The sequence below is a fragment of the Ostrea edulis genome, chromosome 8, assembly GCF_947568905.1.
Source record: "Ostrea edulis chromosome 8, xbOstEdul1.1, whole genome shotgun sequence".
In the NCBI taxonomy this organism is placed as follows: Eukaryota; Metazoa; Mollusca; class Bivalvia; order Ostreida; family Ostreidae; genus Ostrea; species Ostrea edulis.
Genome location: NC_079171.1, coordinates 34,416,437 through 34,424,855, shown reverse-complemented (window position 1 = coordinate 34,424,855; position 8,419 = coordinate 34,416,437). Strand labels below are relative to the sequence as shown.

Sequence of the window (8,419 nt, the reverse complement as noted above, 5' to 3'; positions counted from 1 at the left end):
AGAGGGAAAGAAAGAAAGAGAGAAAAAAATTTTGTTAAGATTTAATTATATGCATAAGCAGGACTCGAACTCACGCCGGTATACCTTGTGATTATGAGCCCGACGCTCTAACCACTCGGCCACGGAGACCATACGTTACCGAAGGCCAAAAATTTATTATAATGCTGTAAGATTAAGTTTAATGTAATAATTATTGATGTTTGTAAAATTAGATGTTGTACGGTTTTGTAAGTATATACGTTAAGAAACTTTTAGTTATGGTAGTAAATATTTGTTAACGTTACAGTGCTAAAGATTGCGTATAAAATATAATGTTAAACTGTAATTGACGGATTTAGTATAAACGTTTGAACGATGAAAGCATATACACTGTACGATAAGAACCTTTTTGTTTATGGTAGTAAATATTTGTTAATGTTACAGTGCTAAAAAGATAGTGTATAAATTTATAATGTTAAACTGTAATTGACGGATATATAAACATTTCAACGATGAAAGGACCCTTTAGTTATGGTGGTAAACATTAGCTGAATTAATAGTGCTAAAATAATATTTGGTGAACGTATATTTTAGTTATAACTAATAGAATTTATGCTATAACTAATAAAAGAATTTTTTAAACAATTAAGTTATTGCCGACAAAGATGCATAGGTAATGAATTGACTGTAAAGATCGCTAAAAGTGCTTAAATTAATTAATGTTGTAGACAATAATAACGTAATTATAACATATTTAAATGGGTTTTACTTACCAAACGGAAGGAACTTAGTGAAAACCCAACTGAACTAAAGGATTCGAAATGGAAATGACGAGATTAATTACGTATGTTAATGTTATGACGTGATTGATTGCGTATGTTACTATTATGACGTGCATTTGAGTTAGTGATTTTTCCGCGAAAACTGTGATATGGTATACCGTTATATAAATAACAATGTAGAAGCATTTGAAGTTTATGAATTTATTGAATCAGTACAAATAATATAATAATAATATCAATCAGTATAAATAATGAATTAATATATGTAAAATCAATATAAAAAAAAAAATTATTTTAAAATTAGTATGGGGAATAATAATTGATAATAGATAATGGAGTGAGGAATAATAATTGATAATGGAATTAAAAGAAAAACCATGGGTTTTTATATTGACATGAATATGAATATGTTGATTTGAGATGAAAATAAGAAATTGTGATTATATATATGATTATATATATGATTAATTTGAATAATTTTAGTGATTTAATGGAGATTGAGGAAATTGTAATATCTTTATCATACTATATATAATGTGTACACATAAAATTCAATACATATTATTATGACTAAAAGTTATACTATATTGTCATAACTTAAAAAAATAATTACAATGCGATGTATAAATATTGCTATAACAATAATTAGTACATTTGTGTAATTATATGTATTATATGAATTGTTATAACACAAGTAGTGTGTTTATAGTCCATCCACACTAACAAAGTCTATATAAATGTGTTATAACACAAGTAGTGTGTTTATAGTCCATACACACTAATAAAGTCTATATATATACAAATTGTACTAACATATGTAGCGTGCTTATATTCTGTATACAATTACAGTATATATATTATTTTTAATAACATACATATAGTGTTAATATTTCGTATCCATTGACAAAGTCCGTATATGTATATATTTACATCTGCAGCTATAGTTTATGAAATACTGTAGTCTATGAATATGTTTAGTTGAAAAAACCAATACCATGTATAACACAATAAACCTCAGACAGACACATATTTACCAATGAGAAAAATTTATATCGTGCATGAAATAAAATCTGAAAATATCGTAACACACTGAAAGTTTAAGATTGTGGTACATTTTGTGTGCAAACCAAGAGATAGATTTAGTGAATGGTGTATTTATAATAATGCCTTGCTCATTGACAGTGTCATATATTAGTAATAAAAATGTATGGAAGTATTTGCATTCTCTAACTTTTTTGCTTTGTTTGCCTATGTAGTAAATAGTGTTTTTATGTGTACCTAGGTACTTAAAGGATATAACAACTTGAGAATCACAGAAATCCATACATGGAATTTGTAGTGAAATGTTATTTTTGTTAAAGTTGAAAGGAATATTATTAACATCAAAATATATGGTGTCAACATCGTCAAAGTTAGTAAATTCTTGAAACACCATGGACAGGAAATGGCTCATACTGTGTATTGACTGAAAGTTACAGTATAATAAAATTAATTTATAAATATTTAGAATTGTTGGATAGTTATATTTAGTAAGTAGAACATAATATGAAATTGAAAATTATGTATTGGATTAATAATTATTAAATTTGGTAGATAGTTAATTTAATAAGTTGTAATATGATGTGTAAATGACTTTATATATAATTATAAATCTTAGAATGAAGCTTACGTTTAGTAAGGAGTATTTGTTTAAGTTTTTTACCAACACTGTAGCTGAAAACCCAGTTGTAATGGAAGGGTGGTGATTTGGTAAGTATATATCTGACAAGTTTGTGTTCTTGTGAAGTATTTTGATGTTTGATATTACCAAATATATTAGTAAAATGTATGGGTTTTCTATAGAAATTTACATCTGGAGTGAATAGGTAAGGTAACATATGTCTTTTGATATATTTCTTAGGATATCCACATCTTTGGAGTCTGATAGCAAATAATTTACATATAGTATTATGTTCTAGATCATTGCTTGATCTGGTACGGTATCTGTGGCATTCAGTGGTTATTACACCCTTAAAGAAATGTTTGGGGTGACCGGAAGTAAAATGTATGTAACTGTAAGAATTGTAAGGTTTCTGGTAGATACAAGTGTAAATTTTATTATCTGTAAATGTGGTGTATCCAATACCGAAAGTGATATCTAAGAATTGTGTTTGTATTTTGTTTATACTGAAGGTGATTTCTAACTCTTTGGGGTAGTATTTCTTAATTTCATGGATGTCAAACATTATTTGGTTTGGTTTACTGTACAAAATTATGACACCATCATCAATATATCTAGCCATGTAAATGATTCTGTTGTGTACATTGGAGAATTTAAAAAAAGCAATTTCGGAGATGAAGAGCGCTAAATTAGCTATGTCTGCAGAATCATAAGAACCCATTGCTAAACCTTGTTTTTGTAGAAATAGACGCTTGTAACCTACATGGAAATAAGCATTTAATTTTATATAGGTGAAAAGTTCTATCATAAATTGTATAGTTTCTTGTTTAATATTTAACTGGTTCTGTAAGAACAGAAATGAGTTAATGACTGTTTTATTGTCAATACTGGTATATAAAGAGGAAAATCGAATGATATAAAATGTATATCCATGTCATAGGGATCAATGGATATTTTGTTAAGTTGGTTTATGACATGGAAAGAACTGTTGACTAAAATGTCATGTTTCTTGTATTTAATTCTAAGCTTATTTAGAAAATGTCTTACAAGTTTGCTGAGTATTTTGGAAGGTTCTGTAATAATAGTATTGAAACCGTTGACTATGGGTCGTGATTTTAATAAATGTTGGATTTCGGGTGAAGCTTTTTGTTTAAGTTTATGAGGTTTAGGTATAATATTAAGTGACGGTAGTTTGATGTCAGAAGGTGACTTGCGTTTGTAAAAAGATTTAATATCTTTGTTACTGACATGGGCGGGAGGTTTACATTTGTATTTATGGTAAATACGATGTAAGTCCTTAATGGAGTTATGTAGAATAAGATTGATATTACTGTACAAAAATTCTTGATATGTATTAGTATCAGCAAGGTGTCTGGTATATTCATCAATGTACCAGGAAGTATCATTGATACATAAACCTAAATTCTTATCTGCTATGTTTAAAACAGTGTGATTAGATTTAGCAATTTTATGAATTTTTTTAAGACAATCAGTGGATATGTTAGGTTTTTTCTGTAAATATCTGATATAATCATGATATAAAGATTTGTGTAAAAAATCTAAAGTATTAAGAATATAGTTTCTACTACTGTTGGTGACTTGTGGTAGTTGGCATAGTTCTAAAATATTGTATTTTTTACAATCCAAATGAAATTTGGAATTTTTAAGGTCTTTATTTATAACCTTTTTTAGATTATGTATGACATCTGTATATATGTTGTGAAGATCTGAAGGCTTATTGGGACTAGGTATGAAATTAATACCTTTGAGTAAACATGAAACCACATTGTGATCTAACTGATGTTTGCAAAAGTTGTGTATTTTTTCATTGGGATTATGTATTTCATTCTTGACCATTGAAATAAGTTGAGACATTCTGAAATGCTTGATGTTATTAGCACATTGTTGGTTAAAATATTTGTGTATTTGTTGATTATTTTCTTCGGCCTGTTTGTATCTGTGAAAATTATGTACTTTGGAGTGACACCAGCATGAATCTTTGTGTTGTCTAAGTAAATGTTTGTTGCAATAAGAACATAATTTACAATTTTTATACTTACAACGAGTATATCTATCATATGACTGAGTAAATGATTGCTCAGCTTTAATTGATTGGTAGTATGAAGAGGTCCATTGTTTGTTGGCTAGATTATTATTATCTATAGTGACAGTTACATAACATTTGCTATTGTTATAATAATAATTATTATAATTTTCAATGGCTTCTTTTGCATATTTCTGAATGTGATACATATTAACTATATGAAATTATTAACTATATGAAATTGTTAACTCACAGGTTTCCGGGATTGTAAAGGTGATCAGTCACAGGGTTAGAAACTCACAGAAATTCCGGGATTATAAAGGTGATCAGTCACAGGGTTAGTCAAATCACAGAATTCCGGGATTGTAAAGGTGATCAGCCACAGGTTTAGTCACTAATTTGTTGTAGACTACTAGGTTGGTCTTTGTAAATCCAGAGTATAAATGTAGAATAAATCCAAGGATATTGAACGTTGTTGGTAATCCAGAATATTCTATAGTACGTATAAGTATACGGATATGGAAATAATTTTAAAAAAAAAACAATAGTCACTGAAGGTTAATAGAGCGCTATGAATATACTAGTGATTAAGTTACAATATGGCACTATAATATTTTATATCCGAGTACAGTATGAATTGCATACGTGCAATTATGGCAATTTTTTTTATTGAATAAATGGTTGGAACTCAGGTATGGTTCAACAGGTATCATACACATATATATATGATATAGCAGTTCTTGAGATGAAATTAGACATTACTGAAACGATATCGACGTCGAAGGATATTTCTGTTTATTCTGGTCAAAAAGAGGAATTAGATTCCCAAAAGGTGTACAAATGTGGATCGGAAAACGAAGAAACGGAGGGCGATATAGAGGATCCGCAGTTCAATATGTTTGGAAAAACGGTAATGCTGATTACAAGACCAGACGGACAAAAATTGTCTGAACCTGGTGACAGTGGTGCCCTAGTACTCACTGCAAAATGGGTACACCTTCATGCACTAGGATTGGTATTTGGGGACGATTTAGACTTTCGAGAGAGTGATGAAGGTTTCCCCGATAATGCTTCCATAGCAATATATCTTGATGATGCAGTCACCAGGTTTGAAGAGAAGAGCGAAAATGGAAAGATTAAAATTTACAGATACTGATATTTGTGAATTACGTGAAAGACAAATTGCATTAACATTGTATGTGGGGTTTGTTTTTTGGTCGCACGACGTGTATTTAGAGTAACGTGCCATGATCTCATTTCTACGTTTTATTTTAACAAAATCTTAATCACTATAATTCACTTTGCATTTCAACATTCATGTGTATAATAGTCGTTACGACATAATAAGGACTTTTTATCTCGTTAAATGTTACGACTTCAACGCAACTAGGTTAAGGGCTTCCATAGTAAAATGCACAATAATCATGGGGTGAAATTGCACCTCAATTCACAGGTATCATTACACTTGTTACGGTTAAACACCGAGACGATACTACCCATATGTTGTCTGTGACTGAGCTACCGTAAATTCCCCTCGTGTTAATTTCCCGTGACGTCAGTTGTATATCACGTAACACTTTATTTTTGGAAATCAGCAACAGGCCCTACTTGTGAACAAAAGTTCAGGTTCATACGGGTAACGAGCTGAATTTTTATTGATATACTCAGAAAAAAATAAAAATCCTTAATATGAGAAGTGTTGGGGACAAATCCATACCCAAACTAACCGTGCTGTCAAGAAGTTATCGATCTTTTAATCAAGTCATCAACGAATTACCGGGGTTGTCCACGTTCTTATATATACCATACAGTTAATATACAAGACAGAAATTGCTCTCCGCACTTTTCAAACGCATAAATATATCTAGATTATATATAAAAAAAAATTCATATTGTTTTTTATAGCAGATGAACCTGAATTTTTTGCCACTGTTTCTTTAGTATGAGATTATTTATGTAATTGGGGGAATTTTTAAATGCATCAGTCATTCAGATTAGGGGCGATTTCAAGGTCACAATATAATATGAATATCACCTCCGTGTATACTATATATTAAAAATGGATAATGATTTGATTTCATAAAGGAATAATATATATAATCATTTGACAAGACATATTTTCACGTATACATCTTATCACTTGATAACAGTAGTAAAAAACTACAAAATATTATGACATTTTCCCCGCGATACAACTATCAGAACATGTACTCTGTGATGTACTTTTTCATTGTGACGTCATATGGTGCGAAGTGCACAGAGGTACATTTATAACAGCACTGATTTTTCTCGGATAGCCTTAAGGTGAGTCGATCCTCATGTGACTTATCAATATTAATGGTTAAACGTGCAAAATCTGTATTAATTTCCAGTCAATATAGTTAAATTTAATCAATAACCTAGGAAAATGTGTATGTTGCCACGTTTTTAAAGATGCCAGATAAAAGCAAAACGGAAGTATATGTTAACATAAGAAAATCACACCCTTTTCGTTATACAGAATAATTAAAATAGATAAAAACTTGTTGAATTGACAAATTTTAAATGTCAACAGTTTAAAAAAATGTTAATTCATAAATATGTATAAATCAATGGCAAATAAAACTTCAAATTACTCGCCCTTGATTACAGGTGGCGCACGATCCGTTAACGTCCAAGGCGTTTCTAGCCTCAAGTTTAAGAGAGCGTCGGAAGGACATGTTTAGATTAGGAAGTTGTTGAATATTTAGTAACGATGTCTGATTACGGTTCGTAGGACCTCACTGCGCTTAGAGACGAACTTAGAAAACGCATTGCAAGACTCTCTGAGCGGAAAGGAAAGCACGTTGAGAGTTTCAGCTGTAACCGAATTTTCTCTGTCACATCGATTAAATAAAGACATTCAATGCACATTGAACGTTTTTCATTATAACCTACTTCGTGGTGAAGTTTACATACTTAAACAGTAGTTTAGGTTGAATATATAATATACAATACATCATAATTCTTTATGAGTTGTTGAATTGTATATGTTTAAAACAATAAGATGCACCCCCCCCCCTCTCTCTCTCTCTCTCTCTCTCTCTCGATCGAGGATTAAGAATAGCAATTATTAAATATATCCATATATATCTGAAATTATATTATTAAGCTGTTAAAATGTGTAGTAATAGTGAATGTATATGTATAACTTCTCTTTATGAAATGAAATTCACGATAGAGAAGGCACGTGTATACAGAGTACATGATATATCATACCACATTAAACAGTTTATTTGCGTGTTTTAACTTATATCACTTACGTGATGACATCACGATAGGTAAACAGTTTGCGATTAACTTTTTTATTAGTCCATAGGGCAAGCGAGAGCATAATAATTGGCAGGTCAAATGAATTTTACTACCCCATATGCTAGCTGTACAATAATGATTCAAAATTTCGAGTTTCTACATTTTAATCGAATATTACAATTTGGATTGCAAGTTTAAGACGGAAGTTCAAGCTTTCTTTCAACTTCTAAATTCACGTCTCCATCCATATACTATGATTGATAAACTATGAGTTGGTTGTACTCTGCATGAAAAGCACGACTGTATCCTGCGTATAGGAATGGTTGTATCCAAATTACGTTTGTCCATGGTGTTGCAGGAAACTGATGTAGGCCTACATAATTTGACCCGTGTTTACTTTCATGTATAAGGATTTATCATGTTTATATGTACCATGACAGTTCATGATATGATTGATTTAATACTAAAATACATCACTTAACAAATGTAGTACACTTTTCAATTTGAAGGTCAATTTAAATGTTCATACTTCAGATTGAAATCGAAGTTACAAGTGAATATTGAAAAAACGTAATGCAATGATTTTTAAAAATAAAAACCACAATGAACAATAGGCCTATGTGTGGCTTTTATTATAATCACAACATTGTATATATGATAGTGAAATTTGTAATTTACTTCACT

At 30.2% G+C, this 8,419-nt stretch overlaps 1 long non-coding RNA gene across 1 annotated transcript; it reads right to left on the bottom strand.

Annotated features, from left to right (window-relative positions):
* Window positions 1-39: 39 nt before the first annotated feature.
* On the bottom strand, window positions 40-5,191 carry LOC130049579 (uncharacterized). The gene is made up of 2 exons (XR_008798124.1): window positions 4,719-5,191; window positions 40-2,226 (listed from the first exon to the last, which is right to left on the bottom strand). It is a non-coding gene; the product is annotated as an uncharacterized LOC130049579 (long non-coding RNA).
* Window positions 5,192-8,419: the final 3,228 nt, after the last annotated feature.